Source organism: Leuresthes tenuis, unplaced genomic scaffold (assembly GCF_036924035.1).
Source record: "Leuresthes tenuis unplaced genomic scaffold, fLeuTen1.0.hap1 SCAF_1, whole genome shotgun sequence".
Lineage (NCBI taxonomy): Eukaryota > Metazoa > Chordata > Actinopteri > Atheriniformes > Atherinopsidae > Leuresthes > Leuresthes tenuis.
In genome coordinates this window covers 11,272,355-11,293,890 of record NW_027325355.1, presented here as the reverse complement: position 1 = coordinate 11,293,890, position 21,536 = coordinate 11,272,355, and the positions used below count along the sequence as shown (strand labels likewise).

The following is a 21,536-nucleotide window of genomic DNA, read 5'->3' as shown; positions in this document are numbered from 1 at the left end:
TCTTCCACTTCATGGAGCCAAACAGAGAAATCAGCAGACCTTCCTTTATCACAGATTCTTTTCACATCTCATCACTTTGTAAATGTGAAAATAATTCTGCAGTTAAACTTACTTTGATCTGTTTCAGAGATCAAATGTTGCTGCTGCTTTGAAAAGTCTCAGTAATGATCTACTTGGTAACCCAGAAACTGGAAAATAATAAATTTATTATTTCTGGAAATAATAAATTGTGGATTCCTCCTGATCATGAATTGTGTTTCTGTGAAAATGGGAGTGAGGCTGTCACACCACCAGCATCCCTCATGGTGGCAACACACGGCGGCAACAAGTAACTGCTTTGTTTCAGAGATATTTGTTGAAACCCATCTGTGGCTGGAAGAGTTGCTTTGGTTCAGGATCATATTCTGGGTTTCACCTGTTTGCTCACAAACGCTTCAAACTTGTTTCTGAACGTGTTCTGAGATGTTGGAAGAAACTCAGAAAACAAAAAGAACGACATGAAACCTCAAAGTGATTCAAATCAAAACTAAATGTAACAATATTATATAACGTCAGTCATTACAGGAGATGTCATTTGTTCTCAGAGACAAGAAGTGGAAGAAGAATTCTTGGACATAAGTTACAGAATCAGAACCACAGAGATTTTGTTTCAGATAAAAACTGTAGATTTACTTTTTATTTTTACTCAAACTACAAAAACATTCATATGAAAACATACTTTAATATAAAAGATAGAATAAATGAGGCAGAATGGCACACTTTGGAATAACGTGTTATGGAATGATTAAAGGTGATGTGTGTGATCTTACATCATATTCTATGATCTGATTCTGTTCTTTCTGATGTTTTTTAGTATTAGTCTGAATGTGCTGAAGTTATCAGATGAATGTAGTGGACTAAAAGGTACAACAGAGTCTCTGAATGTGGTGGAGCACAAATAGAAAGTAGCACAAGCTAAAAATACTGAAAACATTGTAATTATGTTCAGTATATTTAGTCACTTTCTGCTGCTGTCAGCGATGGACTTTTCAAAGAAATCTGACTCAGCTCTGATCATTAATGAGAATATGATGAAGAAAGGATCATGTCATCCAAATGAATGAAAAGGTTTTGTGGTGGGGCTGAGAACTGTTTACCTCTCATTGTTCTGTTCCACGTATTGTTTAAGGATCGTCACAGGTACGAGTTTGGGTGGAGCGGGTCAGAGTAAAGTGGAGTTTCCAGCAGACTCCTCAGTTTCAGTCAGGTTTGGAGACCACAGATGGAGAGGTGACTGCGCTGTTTGGTCTGCCACTTATTGATAAAGTTAAAGTTCACAAAAAAAGAAACAATAACAGGAAGAAGTTCCCTGAAAGCAGCATCAGTGTTACAGGTTGTGAGTCCTGTGAACAAACTGACACAGTGTGATATTACAGATGTTTAAATCTCTCTTTTCTCATGTCGTCCTGCAGGTTCACAGCTGAAATCTGAAAACTAACACAAGAGGACGCCTTCATCCTGCTCACAGGGACGTAGAGGAGGTTTAAGCTCCTGCTCTGTTCATTCAGACTGAACTCGGCCTGTGTGCGGTCTCTCTTGACTCGCTAACAGTAAACGTGTCGTTAGCCAGTTAGCTAAGCATGTGTGCAACAGGAATGATTTAAGAAAAATAAAACAACTGAAAGGACGGTGATGTTACCATCCATCCCCCATGATTTCAGACATTAACTCAACCCCAAACTTGGACAAACTCCTTCACCACAGTAATGACTCTACATCCTGATGAGGGACATTAAAAACAAACGTTTCTAACAATTTCTATCTAAACTATAAATAATTGGAGGGATTTTTCAACAGTGACAGTTAAGGAGTGTCATCAGGTGATTGAGATCAGCTCAGAAATGAAAACACAGTTTACACTAACTACAGTCTGTGGTTTACACAAGCCTCAGTGAAAATAAATACAATTATTATTTAGAATATCTTGGTGGTTTACATTGTTGCACATATTTTCCACACAGTCATCATGTGCTATGAAAAGCTGAATGTCAGAAATAAACTGAAATGATGGAGAGTATTCATAAGAGCAACTGGACTTCTTTTTTGATCTTGAAGACGTTGAATTTTGATGGGACAGCAGCTTCCTCTTTGGTTTTTGTAGAGAAGTACAGTAGAACAACCGGATTTAACCGAGTACTAACCAGGCCCGACCCTGCTTAACTTCACAGGGTGATCAGACATTGCAACAAAAGACAAGTGGTGCAGATGCAGGTGGCAGAGAGAAGAGAAAAAGCTTACAGCACCTGGTATTCCCAAGCAGTCTCCCATCCAAGTACTAACCAGGCCCAACCCTGCTTGGCTTCCGAGATCAGACGAGGTCAGGTATATGCAGGGTGGTGTGGCCGTAAGCAACAATGTCTGTGACAAATGTGCATTATATAGGTACTGGAATCATAGAGTTCCTCTATGTAACCAGATAATTGCAGAGAAAGGCTGATGCGTCGTGGGCACATCTTCTTCCCTGTCGTGATTATTCTCTCCAGCGGAAACTGAGACTCTCAGATCACTTCGTGTCTGCCAACAAAGCAGCAGCAGCTGAAGATGACCAACGTCCTCATGTGTCACAGGGTGATCAGACGTTGCAACAAAAGACATGCAGGTGGTAGAGAGAAGAGAAAAAGCTTACAGAACCTGGTATTCCCAAGCAGTCTCCCATCCAAGTACTAACCAGATCCAACCCTGCTTGGCTTCCGAGATCAGATGACGTCAGGCATATTCAGGGTGGTGTGGCCGTAAACAACAATATCTGTGAACAATGTGCATTATATAGCTATTGGAATCATACGGTTACATTATGTAACCAGATAATTGCTTAGAAAGGCTGATATGTAGTGGGCACATCTTAATCCCTGATGTGATTATTACCTGCAGTTGAAACTGAGACTCTCAGATCACTTCGTGTCTGCAGACAAAGCATTAGCAGCTGAAGATGACCAACTTCCTCATGTGTCACAGGGTGATCAGACGTTGCAACAAAAGACATGCAGGTGGTAGAGAGAAGAGAAAAAGCTTACAGCACCTGGTATTCCCAAGCGGTCTCCCATCCAAGTACTAACCAGGCTCAACCCTGCTTGGCTTCCGAGATCAGACGAGGTCGGGCATATTCAGGGTGGTGTGGCTGTAAGCAACAATATCTGTCACAAATGTGCATTATATAGGTACTGGAATCATACGGTTACTCTATGTAACCAGATAATTGCAGAGAAAGGCTGATATGTAGTGGGCACATCTTAATCCCTGATGTGATTATTACCTGCAGTTGAAACTGAGACTCTCAGATCACTTCGTGTCTGCAGACAAAGCATTAGCAGCTGAAGATGACCAACTTCCTCATGTGTCACAGGGTGATCAGACGTTGCAACAAAAGACATGCAGGTGGTAGAGAGAAGAGAAAAAGCTTACAGCACCTGGTATTCCCAAGCGGTCTCCCATCCAAGTACTAACCAGGCCCAACCCTGCTTGGCTTCCGAGATCAGACGAGGTCGGGCATGTTCAGGGTGGTGTGGCCGTAAGCAACAATGTATGTGACAAATGTGCATTATATCGGTACTGGAATCATACAGTTCCTCTATGTAACCAGATAATTGCCAAGAAAGGCTCATGCGTATTGGGTACATCTTCTTCCCTGATGTGATTATTCTCTCCAGCGGAAACTGAGAATCTCAGATCACTTTGTCTCTGCCAACAAAGCAGCAGCAGCTGAAGATGACCAACTTCCTCATGTGTCACATGGTGATCAGACGTTGCAACAAAAGACATGCATGTGGTAGAGAGAAGAGAAAAAGCTTACAGTACGTGGTATTCTCAAGTAGTCTCCCATCCAAGTACTAACCACGCCCAACGCTGCTTGGCTTCCGAGATCAGACGAGGTTGGGCATGTTCAGGGTGGTGTGGCCGTAAGCAACAATATCTATGAACAATGTGCATTATATAGGTACTGGAATCATACGGTCCCTCTATGTAACCAGATAATTGCCGAGAAAGGCTAACTTGCAGTGGGCACATTTTCATCCCTGATGTGATTATTATCCGTAGTTGAAACTGAGAATCTCAGATCACTTTGTGTCTGCCAACAAAGCAGCAGAAGCTGAAGATGACCAACTTCCTCATGTGTCACAGGGTGATCAGACGTTGCAACAAAAGACATGTAGGTGGTAGAGAGAAGAGAAAAGGCTTACAGCACCTGGTATTCCCAAGCAGTCTCCCATCCAAGTACTAACCAGGCCCAACCCTGCTTGGCTTCCGAGATCAGACGAGGTTGGGCAGGTTCAGGGTGGTGTGGCCGTAAGCAACAATATCTATGAACAATGTGCATTATATAGGTACTGGAATCATACGGTCCCTCTATGTAACCAGATAATTGCCGAGAAAGGCTAACTTGCAGTGGGCACATTTTCATCCCTGATGTGATTATTATCCGTAGTTGAAACTGAGAATCTCAGATCACTTTGTGTCTGCCAACAAAGCAGCAGAAGCTGAAGATGACCAACTTCCTCATGTGTCACAGGGTGATCAGACGTTGCAACAAAAGACATGCATGCGGTAGAGAGAAGAGATAAAGCTTACAGCACCTGGTATTCCCAAGCGGTCTCCCATCCAAGTAATAACCAGGCTCAACCCTGCTTGGCTTCCGAGATCAGACGAGGTCGGGCATATTCAGGGTGGTGTGGCTGTAAGCAACAATGTCTGTAACAAATGTGCATTATATCGGTACTGGCATCATAAAGTTCCTCTATGTAACCAGATAATTGCCGAGAAAGGCTAACTTGTAGTGGGAACATCTTCTTCCCTGTCGTGATTATTATCTGCAGTTGAAACTTAGAATCTCAGATCACTTCGTGTCTGCCAACAAAGCAGCAGCAGCTGAAGATGACCAACGTCCTCATGTGTCACAGGGTGATCAGACGTTGCAACAAAAGACATGCAGGTGGTAGAGAGAAGAGAAAAAGCTTACAGAACCTGGTATTCCCAAGCAGTCTCCCATCCAAGTACTAACCAGATCCAACCCTGCTTGGCTTCCGAGATCAGATGACGTCGGGCATATTCAGGGTGGTGTGGCCGTAAACAACAATATCTGTGAACAATGTGCATTATATAGCTATTGGAATCATACGGTTACATTATGTAACCAGATAATTGCTTAGAAAGGCTGATATGTAGTGGGCACATCTTAATCCCTGATGTGATTATTACCTGCAGTTGAAACTGAGACTCTCAGATCACTTCGTGTCTTTCCAACAAAGCAGCAGCAGCTGAAGATGACCAACTTCCTCATGTGTCACAGGGTGATCAGACGTTGCAACAAAAGACATGCATGTGGTAGAGAGAAGAGAAAAAGCTTACAACACCTGGTATTCCCAAGTAGTCTCCCATTCAAGTACTAACCAGGCCCAACCCTGCTTGGCTTCCTGGATCAGACGAGGTCGGGTATATTCAGGGTGGTGTGGCCGTAAGCAACAATATCTGTGAACAATGTGCATTATATAGGTACTGGAATCATACGGTTACTCTATGTAACCAGATAATTGCAGAGAAAGGCTGATATGTAGTGGGCACATCTTAATCCCTGATGTGATTATTACCTGCAGTTGAAACTGAGACTCTCAGATCACTTCGTGTCTGCAGACAAAGCATTAGCAGCTGAAGATGACCAACTTCCTCATGTGTCACAGGGTGATCAGACGTTGCAACAAAAGACATGCAGGTGGTAGAGAGAAGAGAAAAAGCTTACAGCACCTGGTATTCCCAAGCGGTCTCCCATCCAAGTACTAACCAGGCCCAACCCTGCTTGGCTTCCGAGATCAGACGAGGTCGGGCATGTTCAGGGTGGTGTGGCCGTAAGCAACAATGTATGTGACAAATGTGCATTATATCGGTACTGGAATCATACAGTTCCTCTATGTAACCAGATAATTGCCAAGAAAGGCTCATGCGTATTGGGTACATCTTCATCCCTGATGTGATTATTACCTGCAGTTGAAACTGAGACTCTCAGATCACTTCGTGTCTGCCAACAAAGCAGCAGCTGAAGATGACCAACTTCCTCATGTGTCACAGGGTGATCAGACGTTGCAATAAAAGACATGCAGGTTGTAGAGAGAAGAGAAAAAGCTTACAGCACCTGGTATTCCCAAGCAGTCTCCCATCCAAGTACTAACCAGGCCCAAACCTGCTTGGCTTCCAAGATCAGACGAGGTCGGGCATATTCAGGGTGGTGTGGCCGTAAGCAACAATATCTGTGAACAATGTGCATTATATAGGTACTGGAATCATACGGTTACTCTTTGTAACCAGATAATTGCCGAGAAAGGCTGATATGTAGTGGGCACATCTTCCTCCCTGATGTGATTATTACCTGCAGTTGAAACTGAGACTCTCAGATCACTTCGTGTCTGCCAACAAAGCAGCAGCAGCTGAAGATGACCAACTTCCTCATGTGTCACAGGGTGATCAGACGTTGCAACAAAAAACATGCAGGGGGTAGTGAGAAGAAAAAAAGCTTACAGCACCTGGTATTCCCAAGCAGTCTCCCATCCAAGTACTAACCAGGCCCAACCCTGCTTGGCTTCCAAGATCAGACGAGGTCGGGTATTTTCAGGGTGGTGTGGCCGTAAGCAACAATGTCTTTGACAAATGTGCATTATATAGGTACAGGAATCATACAGTTCCTCTATGTAACCAGATAATTGCCGAGAAAGGCTAAATTGTAGTGGGCACATCTTCATCCCTGATGTGATTATTATCTGTAATTGAAACTGAGACTCTCAGATCACTTCGTGTCTGCCAACAAAGCAGCAGCAGCTGAAGATGACCAACTTCCTCATGTGTCACAGGGTGATCAGACGTTGCAACAAAAGACATGCAGGTGGTAGAGAGAACAGAAGAAGCTTACAGCACCTGGTATTCCCAAGCGGTCTCCCATCCAAGTACTAACCAGGCCCAACCTGCTTGGTTTCCGAGATCAGACGAGGTCAGGCATGTTCAGGGTGGTGTGGCCATAAGCAACAGTGTTTATCACAAATGTACATTATATAGGTACTGGAATCATACGGTTACTCTTTGTAACCAGATAATTGCCGAGAAAGGCTGATATGTAGTGGGCACATCTTCATCCCTGATGTGATTATTACCTGCAGTTGAAACTGAGACTCTCAGATCACTTCGTGTCTGCCAACAAAGCAGCAGCTGAAGATGACCAACTTCCTCATGTGTCACAGGGTGATCAGACGTTGCAATAAAAGACATGCAGGTTGTAGAGAGAAGAGAAAAAGCTTACAGCACCTGGTATTCCCAAGCGGTCTCCCATCCAAGTACTAACCAGGCCCAACCCTGCTTGGCTTCCGAGATCAGACGAGGTCGGGTATATTCAGGGTGGTGTGGCCGTAAGCAACAATATCTGTGAACAATGTGCATTGTATAGGTACTGGAATCATACGGTTACTCTTTGTAACCAGATAATTGCCGAGAAAGGCTGATATGTAGTGGGCACAACTTCCTCCCTGATGTGATCATTACCTGCAGTTGAAACTGAGACTCTCAGATCACTTCGTGTCTGCCAACAAAGCAGCAGCAGCTGAAGATGACCAACTTCCTCATGTGTCACAGGGTGATCAGACGTTGCAACAAAAGACATGCAGGTGGTAGAGAGAACAGAAAAAGCTAACAGCACCTGGTATTCCCAAGCAGTCTCCCATCCAAGTACTAACCAGGCCGAACCCTGCTTGGCTTCCGGGATCAGACGAGGTCGGGTATATTCAGGGTGGTGTGGCCGTAAGCAACAATATCTGTGAACAATGTGCATTATATAGGTACTGGAATCATACGGTTACTCTTTGTAACCAGATAATTGCCGAGAAAGGCTGATATGTAGTGGGCACATCTTCATCCCTGATGTGATTATTACCTGCAGTTGAAACTGAGACTCTCAGATCACTTTGTGTCTGCCAACAAAGCAGCAGCAGCTGAAGATGACCAACTTCCTCATGTGTCACAGGGTGATCAGACGTTGCAACAAAAGACATGCAGGTGGTAGAGAGAAGAGAAAAAGCTTACAGCACCTGGTATTCCCAAGCGGTCTCCCATCCAAGTACTAACCAGGCCCAACCCTGCTTGGCTTCCGAGATCAGACGAGGTCGGGTATATTCAGGGTGGTGTGGCCGTAAGCAACAATGGCAATCACCAATGTGCATTATATAGGTACTCGAATCATACGGTTACTCTTTGTAACCAGATAATTGCCGAGAAAGGCCTATATGTAGTGGGCACATCTTCATCCCTGATGTGATTATTACCTGCAGTTGAAACTGAGACTCTCAGATCACTTCGTGTCTGCCAACAAAGCAGCAGCTGAAGATGACCAACTTCCTCATGTGTCACAGGGTGATCAGACGTTGCAACAAAAGACATGCAGGTGGTAGAGAGAAGAGAAAAAGCTTACAGCACCTGGTATTCGCAAGCAGTCCCATCCAAGTACTAACCAGGCCCAAACCTGCTTGGCTTCCAAGATCAGACGAGGTCGGGCATATTCAGGGTGGTGTGGCCGTAAGCAACAATGGCTGTCACCAATGTGCATTATATAGGTACTGGAATCATACGGTTACTCTTTGTAACCAGATAATTGCCGAGAAAGGCTGATATGTAGTGGGCACATCTTCCTCCCTGATGTGATTATTACCTGCAGTTGAAACTGAGACTCTCAGATCACTTCGTGTCTGCCAACAAAGCAGCAGCAGCTGAAGATGACCAACTTCCTCATGTGTCACAGGGTGATCAGACGTTGCAACAAAAGACATGCAGGTGGTAGAGAGAAGAGAAGAAGCTTACAGCACCTGGTATTCCCAAGCAGTCTCCCATCCAAGTACTAACCAGGCCCAACCCTGCTTGGCTTCCGGGATCAGATGAGGTCAGGTATATTCAGGGTGGTGTGGCCGTAAGCAACAATATCTGTGAACAATGTGCATCATATAGGTACTGGAATCATACGGTTACTCTTTGTAACCAGATAATTGCCGAGAAAGGCTGATATGTAGTGGGCACATCTTCATCCCTGATGTGATTATTACCTGCAGTTGAAACTGAGACTCTCAGATCACTTTGTGTCTGCCAACAAAGCAGCAGCAGCTGAAGATGACCAACTTCCTCATGTGTCACAGGGTGATCAGACGTTGCAACAAAAGACATGCAGGTGCTAGAGAGAAGAGGAAAAGCTTACAGCACCTGGTATTCCCAAGCGGTCTCCCATCCAAGTACTAACCAGGCCCAACCCTGCTTGGCTTCTGAGATCAGACGAGGTCGGGCATATTCAGGGTGGTGTGGCCGTAAGCAACAAAGGCAATCACCAATGTGCATTATATAGGTACTCGAATCATACGGTTACTCTTTGTAACCAGATAATTGCCGAGAAAGGCCTATATGTAGTGGGCACATCTTCATCCCTGATGTGATTATTACCTGCAGTTGAAACTGAGACTCTCAGATCACTTCGTGTCTGCCAACAATGCAGCAGCAGCTGAAGATGACCAACTTCCTCATGTGTCACAGGGTGATCAGACGTTGCAACAAAAGACATGCAGGTGGTAGAGAGAAGAGAAAAAGCTTACAGCACCTGGTATTCCTAAGCGGTCTCCCATCCAAGTACTAACCAGGCCCAACCCTGCTTGGGTTCCGAGGTCAGACGAGGTCAGGCATATTCAGGGTGGTGTGGCCGTAAGAAACAATGGCTGTCACAAATGTGCATTATATAGGTACTAGAATCATACAGTTCCTCTATGTAACCAGATAATTGCCGAGAAAGGCTGATGCGTATTGGGCACATCTTCTTCCCTGTCGTGATTATTCTCTCCAGCGGAAACTGAGACTCTCAGATCACTTCGTGTCTGCCAACATAGCAGCAGCAGCTGAAGATGACCAACTTACTCATGTGTCACAGGGTGATCAGACGTTGCAACAAAAAACATGCAGGGGGTAGTGAGAAGAGAAAAAGCTTACAGCACCTGGTATTCCCAAGCAGTCTCCCATACAAGTACTAACCAGGCCCAAACCTGCTTGGCTTCCAAGATCAGACGAGGTCGGGTATTTTCACGGTAGTGTGGCCGTAAGTAACAATATGTGTGAACAATGTGCATTATATAGGTACTGCAATCATACGGTTACTCTTTGTAACCAGATAATTGCCGAGAAAGGCTGATATATAGTGGGCACATCTTCATCCCTGATGTGATTATTACCCGCATTTGAAACTGAGACTCTCAGATCACTTCGTGTCTGCCAACAAAGCAGCAGCAGCTGAAGATGACCAACTTCCTCATGTGTCACAGGGTGATCAGACGTTGCAACAAAAGACATGCAGGTGGTAGAGAGAAGAGAAAAAGCTTACAGCACCTGGTATTCCCAAGCGGTCTCCCATCCAAGCACTAACCAGGCCCAATCCTGCTTGGCTTCCGGGATCAGACGAGGTGGGGTATATTCAGGGTGGTGTGGCAGTAAGCAACAATGGCTGTCACCAATGTGCATTATATAGGTACTCGAATCATACGGTTACTCTATGTAACCAGATAATTGCCGAGAAAGGCTGATATGTAGTGGGCACATCTTCATCCCTGATGTGATTATTACCTGCAGTTGAAACTGAGACTCTCAGATCACTTCGTGTCTGCCAACAAAGCAGCAGCAGCTGAAGATGACCAACTTCCTCATGTGTCACAGGGTGATCAGACGTTGCAACAAAAGAAATGCAGGTGGTAGAGAGAAGAGAAAAAGCTTACAGCACCTGGTATTCCAAAGCAGTCTCCCATCCAAGTACTAACCAGGCCCAACCCTGCTTGGCTTCAGAGATCAGAGGAGGTCGAGCATATTCAGGGTGGTTTGGCCGTAAGTAACAACATGTGTGAACAATGTGCATTATATAGGTACTGGAATCATACAATTCCTCTATGTAACCAGATAATTGCCGAGAAAGGCTAACTTGTAGTGGGCACATCTTCTTCCCTGTCGTGATTATTCTCTCCAGCGGAAACTGAGACTCTCAGATCACTTCGTGTCTGCCAACAAAGCAGCAGCAGCTGAAGATGACCAACTTACTCATGTGTCACAGGGTGATCAGACGTTGCAACAAAAGACATGCACGTGGTAGAGAGAAGAGAAAAAGCTTACAGCACCTGGTATTCCCAAGCAGTCTCCCATCCAAGTACTAACCAGGCCCAACCCTGCTTGGCTTCCGAGATCAGACGAGGTCGGGTATTTCCAGGGTGGTTTGGCCGTAAGCAACAATGTCTGTGACAAATGTGCATTATATAGGTACTGGAATCATACAGTTCCTCTATGTAACCAGATAATTGCCGAGAAAGGCTGATATGTAGTGGGCACATCTTCTTCCCTGAAGTGATTATTCTCTGCAGCTGAAACTGAGACTCTCAGATCACTTCATGTCTGCCAACAAAGCAGCAGCAGCTGAAGATGACCAATTTCCTCATGTGTCCAAGATCGGACGTGTTCAGGGTGGTTTGGCTGTAAGCAAAAGTCACCATGAGAAATATATATTATATAGCTTCTGGAACCATATGTTTCTTCTAGTTTTTCACATAATTGGCTTGAGAGGCTGATGTTGATCCTGCACATGTTCTTCTCTTGTGTTGGTTCTCTGCAGCTGAAAGTGAGACTCTCAGATAACTTAGTGTCTGTCGACCTCTTCTGTTCCCTGTGTGTAGTTTTGTGTTCAGCGTCACACAGAGAGACCGAGGCTGCTTAGTTAGATGAAATCATCACAAATTGCTCATTTTTAAACAGTTACATTATATTTTAGAAGTCAGAACACAGTAATAGATGTTGTTTCAGCATCTATAAAAAGCTGATTTGTGACTGATTATCTCGCTTACGGCCATACCACCCTGAACACGCCCGATCTCGTCCGATCTCGGAAGCTAAGCAAGGTTGGGCCTGGTTAGTATTTGCATGGGAGACCGCCTGGGAATACCAGTTGCTGTAAGTTTTTTACACCTGCAGGAGGCGCTGCTGCTAACTCAACACGGACAGCTTCATGACATACTTCACATCAGGAAGGAAATCGGTCAAATAAATTCACTTTTCAATCTTTGTCAAACACTGGAAATGAGCGCACACATAAACCTCATTTAGGTCACTCATTCATATCATCTTCCAGCACTGCTCAGCTCACAGTGACTTCATCTGTCTGAATTCTTCTGGATACCAAACACACACAAATATTATTGTCTCACGTTAGTCTGCAGACTGTTAACAGATCTTCCTGCAGTCTGCAGATTCATCCCATTTCCTCCCTTCCTAAGAATCCCTGCTGATATCCAAGGTGCTGATCCCAGATCTGCTCAGATGTCCCAGGTTCTCCTCTGCTTTTATCCTCACACACTGAACTGTCTCCTCATCTATGTGTTAACAACCAGAACCCACTGATGTGGGCTCAGAAATAAAGTTTCCAATGTTTTCCAAACACAAATGAATACATTTCAGAAATGTACTGAGGCCAGATAGAAAAAGTGCACGTGCAGCCACTTTAAACTGTCAAATAAGCAATTTAACGGCAGTTATATTTATGTTTCGCCACTAGATGCAGCTATGATTTTATGGCCATAGAGGAAGTCCGTATAACACGTTTGTTTTAAGTGTTTTGATGTTTATATTTATTGTTTAGCAATGTTTAAAGGATATAGTTAATAACATTTGGTGTTAGGTAAAAGTTAAAAGTTAAAACTTGATAAGTTTAGTTTAAGGTGACCGTGATGTCACTTCCGGTTTTAAAAAGCAGTCCGGTAAACTGGTATCATTGATATGGATCCAATTAAGAAAGCAATCAACGAAGACCATAAGCGGTTTTAAGTTTACCGGTTTGTCCACTTGCAGGCCGAAGTGGTATATAAGTTTATGTTTGTAAATAATATATTTTCTTTTAGTTGAGGCATGTGTAATGTAATATTTGTACATCATTTGTGTTTTATCAGTTCTACGGTGTACTTGTGGTGAAAGCCGACGATGAAGACCACAGTAAAAATCAGTGAAAAGAACACAAGTCTCGTATCTGTGAACAAGCCGGCATACGTTTTTTTCCAAAGACCACGTCCAGCATTTGATTGAAATTGACCTCTCTGCCCCCTGTATTTCCACACTGCTGGTGTATCAGTGAGAACACTGAAACGCAGAATGCGACAGTGGGGCCTCTCAAAAAGGGAAGGCTACAGTAAAATGACAGATGATGAACTTGACAGCTTGGTCTCTGCCATCAAGCAAAACTCCCAGAATTTGGGTTGGTGCTTTTTACAGAAAGTTGTTATTTGCATTATATCATGCACTTGTCCATAGCATTATAAAAAGATTTGTGTCATAATAGTAACATTTGAAATGACCGGGCTTTCCACAGGCACCGGCTGCCGGCCATATAGCCTCCACAACTAAGTCTAGCTGAGGGCCGGCTACTTTAATGACTGCTATTTTTATAGCCTAAAGGCTATCAATATTATTTTTTCAATTTTCTAGTCTGTGCCTTAGTGGAGAGTCCTGGACATTATCATAACAACGGTCATCATAGCATGTATACCTGAGAAAAAGTGAAATGCCTAAATTGTTTGTTCACATGATTATCAATCAATATATCTTAAATAAAAGTGGTTTTCACTTCTTTTCCTACAGGTCACAGAATGGTAAAAGGTCGTCTTAGGGCTTTAGGCCACAGAGTTCAGTGGACAGAGTGTGGGATTCGATGCACCGGGTTGATAGTCTAGGAATACTACAGAGAATGACAAGCCTCGGATGTGTTGTGAGAAGGACCTACAATGTCGCAGCTCCTCTGTCACTCGTACATATAGATACCAACCACAAGTTGATCAGGTAAGCTGACAGCAAAGGACATCACATGGACATTATATATTTATATATTAATTTAAAAAATGGTCTATGGCATACATTCTGCAGATTTCTGGAATCTGGTGTAATGGACCACGATGTAGCTGCATTAAACAATTGATACATTTTTATTTCACGGATATGGTGTGGTAATGTTTGGAATAGATGTTTCTTCAACAAAGGTCAGTGTCCCCATGGAGATTATAGTGTGTGATATAATATTCAACTTAATTTATTTAAAGCTATACTTTTCTTTTGTAATCTTAAAATGCTCCTAATAAGCTTATGGCGCACTAAAATGTAAAAGCAAGCCACCAGGTGTTGAAACTACACGCGAACTACAACGCAGGCCGTGCTAACATTAGCCTGGTAGATCACAAGTTGTTTATATTCGGACACGGCAAGCACAAGAATAGCCTTGATGGACGTGGTAACTGGACCGCTGATAACTTGACAACATTCTCCGCTCCGACATCCGGGGGAGATGGAACGCACCATCACTTTCTCACCTCACACGTCAGGGAGGAGGGGAGCGTCACAGGTCAGGCAGGGGGAAGAGGGTGAGACTTTGGAGGGAGGGGGAGTTGTTCATGTTTAAATTTTTACTAAGTGCTGTGCTACATGCCAGAAAGGTAAGTATAGCTTTAAGTCTAACATCACACATGGAACAATAGTTCATTCATTTATTATTCTTATATTATTGTAGTTAATGTTTAATGTGTTTTTTATGTGGGGTTTATGTTTTCCAAATGCTGACAAAGATCATGTACCGACACGCTGCCAATAACAACAAGGCATCAACAGCCCAAGATTTCTTCTTTCAGGCTGTAGAGACGCATGGTTTTCCATCCAGGTAACATGCTATGTCTTGTTTTGAGGTTGCTGTTTTTATGTTTACATTGTTATATTTTTACAAGATGTTAAAAGAAATGTAAAGTCAACAATATTGTTGACCCACTGACATAATCACAATATTATATGTATGTCTTTACAGTGATCTGCTGTTCAAGGATGTTTCAGTCTTATAATATAAGCATCTTTATGTATTAATAAATTCCTTTACAACTAGTGTCTCCTCCAGGATTAGCAGATGATGAAACCTGTTGTGGATTTACAACAAAAATATAGAACAAATTTCTACAACACATTCCTGTACAACTTAGACCTGTACATTGGATCTCTTTTTATCATAGTAGTATTGGAGACTAGTGTGTACATATATATAACTATTTATCATGTCTATCTATTCTTTGCTGCTCAGGTCCCTGATCGTAGTCAGGCCATCCTCCCATGATTAGATAGAGAGGACAGCTGATTCTCCTTTGCCTGCCTTTTGTGTTGAAGGACTGAGTCACACAGTTTTGTCAACCACATATTTTATTTTTTGGACTTTTTTGAAAGAGTATCCATACCAAGGAGTAAAATTGTACAATCCTCTTTTTCCTAAATCAGTACCAACTTGTGCGCACCGCATGGAGTTGGCGCTCAGAAATTGCAGCTCCTTGATTGGATGATTGGTTGGCCCATGGGTGGGCACCGGGTTAATTGTGCAGGCTTTTGAGTAGTTCTCCTTGTCGCTGATTGTTACCATGGGATTGTGTGACGGAGTGACCCCGTCCCTTATTTTCCAGGACCTGATCTGTAGTCTGCAGGCTATTAGGGGTGCACACCCACTAGTCTGTGGGTTTGGGGTTGGATCAGTATGGAGACTGGGACATCACTGGCACTAATGGGTGCTTATCTAAAATCTGTTATGTTGGTGGTTGTGTATGAGTATTTTTGTGTATCGGGGGGAATCTATGTCGGCTGCAGGTGATAAGGAGCACCTGTTACCCGGAGGTTGATGATTATGGGGAGGAGTTCAATTAAGAGAGGGAGCCCTTTAAATGGAGAAAGACTGGTGGAGAAGGGAGCGAAAAATGGCTGGGAATGATGTAAAAGCTGGAGCTGATGTGGGCTTGATTGGTAAAAAAAGATATGTACAGACTGTAGTAATTTTTGGGACTGAACACACATGTGGGGAGAAAAGGGGGCACAATAAATAGCTCCACCAAGAAACCAGCAAGGAAAAGTCTGTGAGTTATTCCGGTGACGCTGAACCTGGTCACCGGGAGGTGGAGTGGCGGACAGCAAACACCTGGGCCCGTGATGAAGAGGGCGATCGCCATTCGCACCTCATAACAGATTGTTTTTCCTGTTTCTGTCTCCTTTGGCTTCTGTGTCCAAATTCCAAATGGAGAGCATGGAAAAATATATGCATTGCAAATGAATATGCAAGAAGAAACCAAATAGATTCAATTAGTGACACCCAGAGGTGAGAAGGCAAATAGCACAGACCCTCTCAGCTGAATGTTTCACTTTTTCAACATTAACCAATTTAAGCCCTCTCTTTGGATTTGGTCAATCACACACTCTAGTGTGACGAACCTCATCCACTCATCTTCTTTCCAGAACATAAACATGACAGCACACACATGAAGGTTCCACCGAGATTTAAACTCGGATCACTGGATTCAAAGTCCAGAGTGCTGACCTTTACACCATGGAACCCCTTCCACAGGCAAACTATGCTCTTAGTCATGCAAATGCTTGACAATATAAAGGTTTAAAGCAAAGTGGGTTTTTTTTTGGCCACCCTTCCTGAGTCTGGTTCTGCAAGAGGTTTCTTTCTTCCTGTTAAATGGGAGTCGTTCCTTTCCACAGTCGCCTCAGGCACGCTCAGGATATATATATATATATATATATATAATATGCCAAATTTGCCAAATTTGGTGGCATGTTTACACATCTGTTTCATTCTTGGTTCAATTACTAATCTGTTTGTCACAGCACCCACCCAAGCTGCCAGAGTCCACCGCACCATCCAAGCTGCCTGAGTCCACCGCACCCACCCAAGCTGCCAGAGTCCACCGCACCCACCCAAGCTGCCAGAGTCCACCGCACCACCCAAGCTGCCTGAGTCCACCGCACCCACCCAAGCTGCCAGAGTCCACCGCACCCACCCAAGCTGCCAGAGTCCACCGCACCACCCAAGCAGCCAGAGTCCACCGCACCATCCAAGCTGCCAGAGTCCACCGCACCACCCAAGCTGCCAGAGTCCACCGCACCACCCAAGCTGCCAGAGTCCACCGCACCACCCAAGCTGCCACACAATAAGCGCATATCCAGGATCCCGCCCAATCAGCCGGAATCTGCTGCACAGCCAACTGAAGCCCCGTCCGCATCCCAAGGCCAGGATTATCCACTGAAACCACCTCTAAGTGACTCACCTGTAAGTAACATTTACAGTGAATGCAAACATAAGTGTGAGACGCTTCTTTAAACTGTGCTCCATGTGTATCATTTCATGTTACAAATCATAAAAACAACTTTGCTTTGTACGTGTTGTGCGTGTTACAGGTGGAGTTAGAGGGCTGGGTACGTCTTTGGGAAAACCCAAATGGCATTCCAGCAGCTGACATCTCATGGCTAAAGGAGGACACAGAGAGAGGTCTCTTCACTGCCGTTCAAATCTACAAGGACATCACTGGTGTGCTCAAGAGGCGAAGGGTGATGAAGTCAGACCGCATGTGGTTTTCCCCTCCAGAACCTCCAGGCTTTGTCGGAGGTGCTCTGCCTGTACCACACCTGTTTTTCCGCCGCCGTGTCTTTACATGGCGCCCTGTAGGAGTCTGGAGATGTTCCCTGAAGTGTCCTCGTGGCGATGAATGTGTTGGAAAGGGTCGTAATGTGTACCTGTACAAGTCTGGCTACCACCACCGGGTATAACTCAATTCAGCTGTGTTAGAGTAAAAGCATCATGGTTGAATAATGATTACATTGTATCTAAACATGTAAAAGGAAAAGTTCCTTGAAATTCATCTTGATTTGATTATATATTGTTATATATTGTTATATATTGTCACATTTGTGACGTATCCAACTGGTACACGATGCTGACGGAGGTCCTGTGCTGTGGGCCTTGCACAAAGAGCCAGGGGTGGAGAAGGTGGCACATTAGGTCGGTGGCTTGCATGGGATCCCGTTATTATAATACAACTAAGCGAGGCACATCAAGCTGTGTTCCCTGCCTGAGTTCACTCAGCATCGTGTGTGCACGTGTCAGTCTTTAAAGAAGTTATTCGAACCAACCTAAAGTTACCAATTTTTCCTCCACTAACAGGCGTGGTGCGGACAAGAATGCTGTGCGTTTTCTGAGGGACCGAACCGAAGGGAACACTATGGTCCAGGTGTGGCGTCAGATACAGGAAAACCACACAGAGAAGCACCTTCAGTGCAAAGACCTGTACACCACACTCCTTATGAGCTTAGTGAAACCTGGAGGGATTGTTTCTACAGTAGGTCACACATTTCAGGCTCCGCCTCCTCCAAGAGATCTCTGGTCTGCACAGCTCCTGCGCCACGCCTTCCTGCTGGCAGAGGCCGACAACGTGCAGGACTACAGGAGCCAGATCCTCTCCACTTTTGGCACTGTGCTAAAGATGGATTCCACCAAGAAAGTATGTAAATCAAAACGCAATCATAGATTGTGGCATACAGAACATATTTCCTATTATAAACATATTGTCATGCACTGTTAAATTATAGAAGAACAAGCAACTAAGTTGGGATGCAAACTCCAAATGTTTTTTAGGTGGTGAAGAAGCTGTCTGGTGAGGGTCACGGCTCAGGTTCACCAGCATTGGAAATGAGTACTCCCAGATAGTGACTTTTGTGCTGACCTGTGAGGAGTCCACAGAGAAGCTGGGACCTATGTGCCGTGGAGTAATGGAGAGGTTTCGGCTGGCCAACCAACCTGTCCCCAGCATCCTGAATGTGGACCGTGGCTGTTGCTGTGCACAGGGCCCAACAGCTGTGGAGACTTTGTTCCAGTCTTGGGTGGACAGTGGAATGGTTGTGCGTCTGCACATCTTTCACAGGATTCACCGTTTTGATGCAGCCGTCCGCACAGAGTCTCACTCCAAGTACGCAGTGTTCAAGTCTGCACTTGCTGGGGCGGTGCTGGCGTACAGCCGAGCAGATATGGAGCTCCTCATCAAGGCTGTCAGAGCCAAGGACCCGACAGCTCTGAAGGCTGTGACAGATGAGGACGTCATCCGCCTTTTTATTTCCAGGGAGCAGCTGAAACATGACGTGCGACGGGTCACACAAGGGGCGCAGGAAACGTTTAGGCTCATCAACCTGGCCATTGAGGAACTGAAAGGTCCCGCGGGGCTGGATGAGAGTGGAGTCAGCCTATTCAAGACACCTGGTATAAAGACCTGACACTCAAAGTTACAACATTAATACTAGTTGTGTGGCATAAAAAAAGCCTACATGACAATCGGTTTGTGTGTCTGTACATCATTTGTATTTGCAGCTGTCATTGATGAGATGTGGGCGGCGCAGCGGCGACACCTGGAGTGCATCCAGGATCCTCCAGACATCTACATGTATAGGGTGGCGCGTACAACGACCATCAACAAAGTGGATGTGTCCTACTACAAATGTCTGCGTGGCAACAACAGCCTGGAAGGATTCCACAAAACTTTGCCCAACATGCTCCCAGGTACACAGGTGTAGTGTGGATATTTATAAAATGTTACACATGTCACTGTGAGTAATCCCATGTGCTTTATTGGGATGTTCAGGTCCCCACTGCGCAGCCCGGCCCTATCAGCTCTATCTGATAAGTGGCATTGCACGGTGGAATTCTGACCGCCGCTCTGATGCAGTGTTTGGGGGAAAAGGACAGCACCACAGAATCTACTCTGCACCACTTATCGACCGCCTCAACACCCGCTGTCTGCAGCTGTTCGGAGAGACTGTGGAGGAAAACTTCAGGCTCCCGCTGATGTCCCCTCTAATGAGCTGCTCGGGTTGGAATACCTGTTTAGTCAGAGTACAGGAGAATCGGGCCCTTTTTCTCTCGCAGACATCGTGAACGATGGGCCGGATCCAGAGGAGGAGGTGCTTCAGCCTGGGCAGCATGATCCAGATGTGCCAGATGAGGCTTACGAGAGTGAGGTGGAGACCTGTGACAATGCGCTGAGTGCTGAGCTGCCCCACATCCGGCTCTCCAGCAGTGAAATGGCTAGTGTTCACCTTCCAGTCTTTGTGAGTAGCTGTTTGTTTGTTGATGTGGATGTACATTTTATTCCAGGAGTTAAAGCCGTTCAACTGCTACGTATGAGCCAGTGTTAGACGAGTTTTCAAATGTTGCCACTTTGCCAGGAGTTAAATTAGACATTAAAACAACAGTGAAAACAGTAGCAAAGTATTTAAAGCTTGTGTAGAAGAAGGAAACAATCACTGAGGAAAAAGCTTAACAAGTCAACGTGGTCGTGTGCAAAGTCAACATAACGTTACAAAATCTAAAAAACTTGCAGTCACAAGAGACAGAAGCAGATGAAAAGCAAATAAGACTAGATAAATCACACCTGCAACAGGCATAACATTTGTGTGTCACTGTTTGCACAGGAGGATGTCTGCAGTCCAACTCCTCTTCCTGGCTTTCAGCAGCTGGAAAAGTTCTGCTCTCTTCTTTTGGACATTGGCCTGACAGAGGACAAGCTGTCACTCACCACCGAGCAGAGGAACAATATCCTGGAAGCCTGGAATGCCGTGGAGGAGCACCACAAGCAGCCTCAGCAGTTCAATCAGCTGTACAGGACGCACTGGGGCAACACTCTGTACTGCCGCACTAAAAGAGACAACCTTGTTGATGCTGCTGTGATACAGAAAGTAAAGATGGCCAAACGCTACGCACCAGCACAACAAAACATAAGTGCTCAGCACAACAGGCTAATGTACACACTGGTGAAACTTTTGTGGCTGCATTGTCCTCATGGGTCACGCACCAGTCCGGAGAAGACGACCATCCTGGAGGCATACGAGCGGGTCCAGCACCGGATTTTAGTGGATGACCCTGTTCTCTGCAAAGCTGGCATTCCCCTACCTAAAATAAACGTCAAGACCGTGCGGGACTTCATCCGAGGTAGATGGTAAGGAATCAGGAGTTAGAGGGGTTAAAGAACAAGTTTAACTCAGTGGCCTCCTTCCATTCCCTGGCCACTCTTTTTTTCATGGCCACCGATGAAAAAACTCCACACCTCCCTCATGTTGTTTTGTTGGAGTTTGCTCTCCAACTAAGCGCATGTAAAACAATATTACATCATTTTGCACATGTAAACAGATCAGAATGGGCTTCAGAAATATTTAACTACTTTTAACCAGCCTTCAACCATCCTTAAATATATCAATTGTTCTGTAAAAAGCATAAACGGCATTGAAAAAAAAAGATCACTCACAAATATGCTTTAAATCAAATTAATTATACTTTATTGATTGTTGGTAGCAAACAGTACAGTAGCAAGTGAATAAATGACATCGATTGTGTTTCATGTGGCAAGGCAAGTTTATTTGTAGAGCACAATTTGTACACAAGGCAATTTAAAGTGCTTTACAGCTACATAAAATCACAAGAAGGCAAATAAAATAATTCCATAAAACAAAAAATAATCATTAATCAATTGAATGAAAAGTGACGAGAGTCATATACACAGCTAAATAGAACTGTTTTCAGCCTGGATTTAAACACAGTTAGAGTTGAGACCTGTCTCACATCTTCTGGAAGACTGTTCCAGATA

General features: G+C 44.5%; 1 protein-coding gene, 12 non-coding genes and 14 pseudogenes across 13 annotated transcripts in view; 2 read left to right on the top strand and 25 right to left on the bottom strand.

The window, feature by feature from the left end:
• The window catches only part of LOC140296621 (uncharacterized), a 581,862-nt gene that overhangs the window by 52,648 nt on the left and 507,678 nt on the right, over nucleotides 1-21,536 (top strand). The window lies entirely within an intron of this gene.
• Nucleotides 2,271-2,389, bottom strand: LOC140294660 (5S ribosomal RNA). The gene has a single exon (XR_011912804.1). It is a non-coding gene; the product is annotated as a 5S ribosomal RNA (ribosomal RNA).
• Nucleotides 2,659-2,777, bottom strand: LOC140294219 (5S ribosomal RNA; annotated as a pseudogene).
• Nucleotides 3,047-3,165, bottom strand: LOC140294012 (5S ribosomal RNA). Its single transcript, XR_011912734.1, has one exon. It is a non-coding gene; the product is annotated as a 5S ribosomal RNA (ribosomal RNA).
• LOC140298294 (5S ribosomal RNA) lies at nucleotides 3,435-3,553 on the bottom strand. The gene has a single exon (XR_011913954.1). It is a non-coding gene; the product is annotated as a 5S ribosomal RNA (ribosomal RNA).
• LOC140281775 (5S ribosomal RNA) lies at nucleotides 3,823-3,941 on the bottom strand (annotated as a pseudogene).
• On the bottom strand, nucleotides 4,211-4,329 carry LOC140299749 (5S ribosomal RNA; annotated as a pseudogene).
• Nucleotides 4,599-4,717, bottom strand: LOC140299529 (5S ribosomal RNA; annotated as a pseudogene).
• LOC140291727 (5S ribosomal RNA) lies at nucleotides 4,987-5,105 on the bottom strand (annotated as a pseudogene).
• Nucleotides 5,376-5,494, bottom strand: LOC140276749 (5S ribosomal RNA; annotated as a pseudogene).
• LOC140298282 (5S ribosomal RNA) lies at nucleotides 5,764-5,882 on the bottom strand. Its single transcript, XR_011913943.1, has one exon. It is a non-coding gene; the product is annotated as a 5S ribosomal RNA (ribosomal RNA).
• LOC140300428 (5S ribosomal RNA) lies at nucleotides 6,149-6,267 on the bottom strand (annotated as a pseudogene).
• Nucleotides 6,537-6,655, bottom strand: LOC140284127 (5S ribosomal RNA). Its single transcript, XR_011910182.1, has one exon. It is a non-coding gene; the product is annotated as a 5S ribosomal RNA (ribosomal RNA).
• Nucleotides 6,925-7,042, bottom strand: LOC140305633 (5S ribosomal RNA; annotated as a pseudogene).
• LOC140289045 (5S ribosomal RNA) lies at nucleotides 7,309-7,427 on the bottom strand. The gene has a single exon (XR_011912218.1). It is a non-coding gene; the product is annotated as a 5S ribosomal RNA (ribosomal RNA).
• Nucleotides 7,697-7,815, bottom strand: LOC140271600 (5S ribosomal RNA; annotated as a pseudogene).
• Nucleotides 8,085-8,203, bottom strand: LOC140288926 (5S ribosomal RNA). Its single transcript, XR_011912206.1, has one exon. It is a non-coding gene; the product is annotated as a 5S ribosomal RNA (ribosomal RNA).
• On the bottom strand, nucleotides 8,470-8,586 carry LOC140291095 (5S ribosomal RNA; annotated as a pseudogene).
• On the bottom strand, nucleotides 8,856-8,974 carry LOC140298284 (5S ribosomal RNA). The gene has a single exon (XR_011913945.1). It is a non-coding gene; the product is annotated as a 5S ribosomal RNA (ribosomal RNA).
• On the bottom strand, nucleotides 9,244-9,362 carry LOC140290799 (5S ribosomal RNA). Its single transcript, XR_011912393.1, has one exon. It is a non-coding gene; the product is annotated as a 5S ribosomal RNA (ribosomal RNA).
• LOC140301241 (5S ribosomal RNA) lies at nucleotides 9,632-9,750 on the bottom strand (annotated as a pseudogene).
• Nucleotides 10,020-10,138, bottom strand: LOC140291585 (5S ribosomal RNA; annotated as a pseudogene).
• Nucleotides 10,408-10,526, bottom strand: LOC140293261 (5S ribosomal RNA; annotated as a pseudogene).
• Nucleotides 10,796-10,914, bottom strand: LOC140288344 (5S ribosomal RNA; annotated as a pseudogene).
• Nucleotides 11,184-11,302, bottom strand: LOC140299314 (5S ribosomal RNA). Its single transcript, XR_011914720.1, has one exon. It is a non-coding gene; the product is annotated as a 5S ribosomal RNA (ribosomal RNA).
• Nucleotides 11,907-12,025, top strand: LOC140294471 (5S ribosomal RNA). Its single transcript, XR_011912787.1, has one exon. It is a non-coding gene; the product is annotated as a 5S ribosomal RNA (ribosomal RNA).
• Nucleotides 16,387-16,458, bottom strand: trnaq-uug (transfer RNA glutamine (anticodon UUG)). Its single transcript has one exon. It is a non-coding gene; the product is annotated as a tRNA-Gln (tRNA).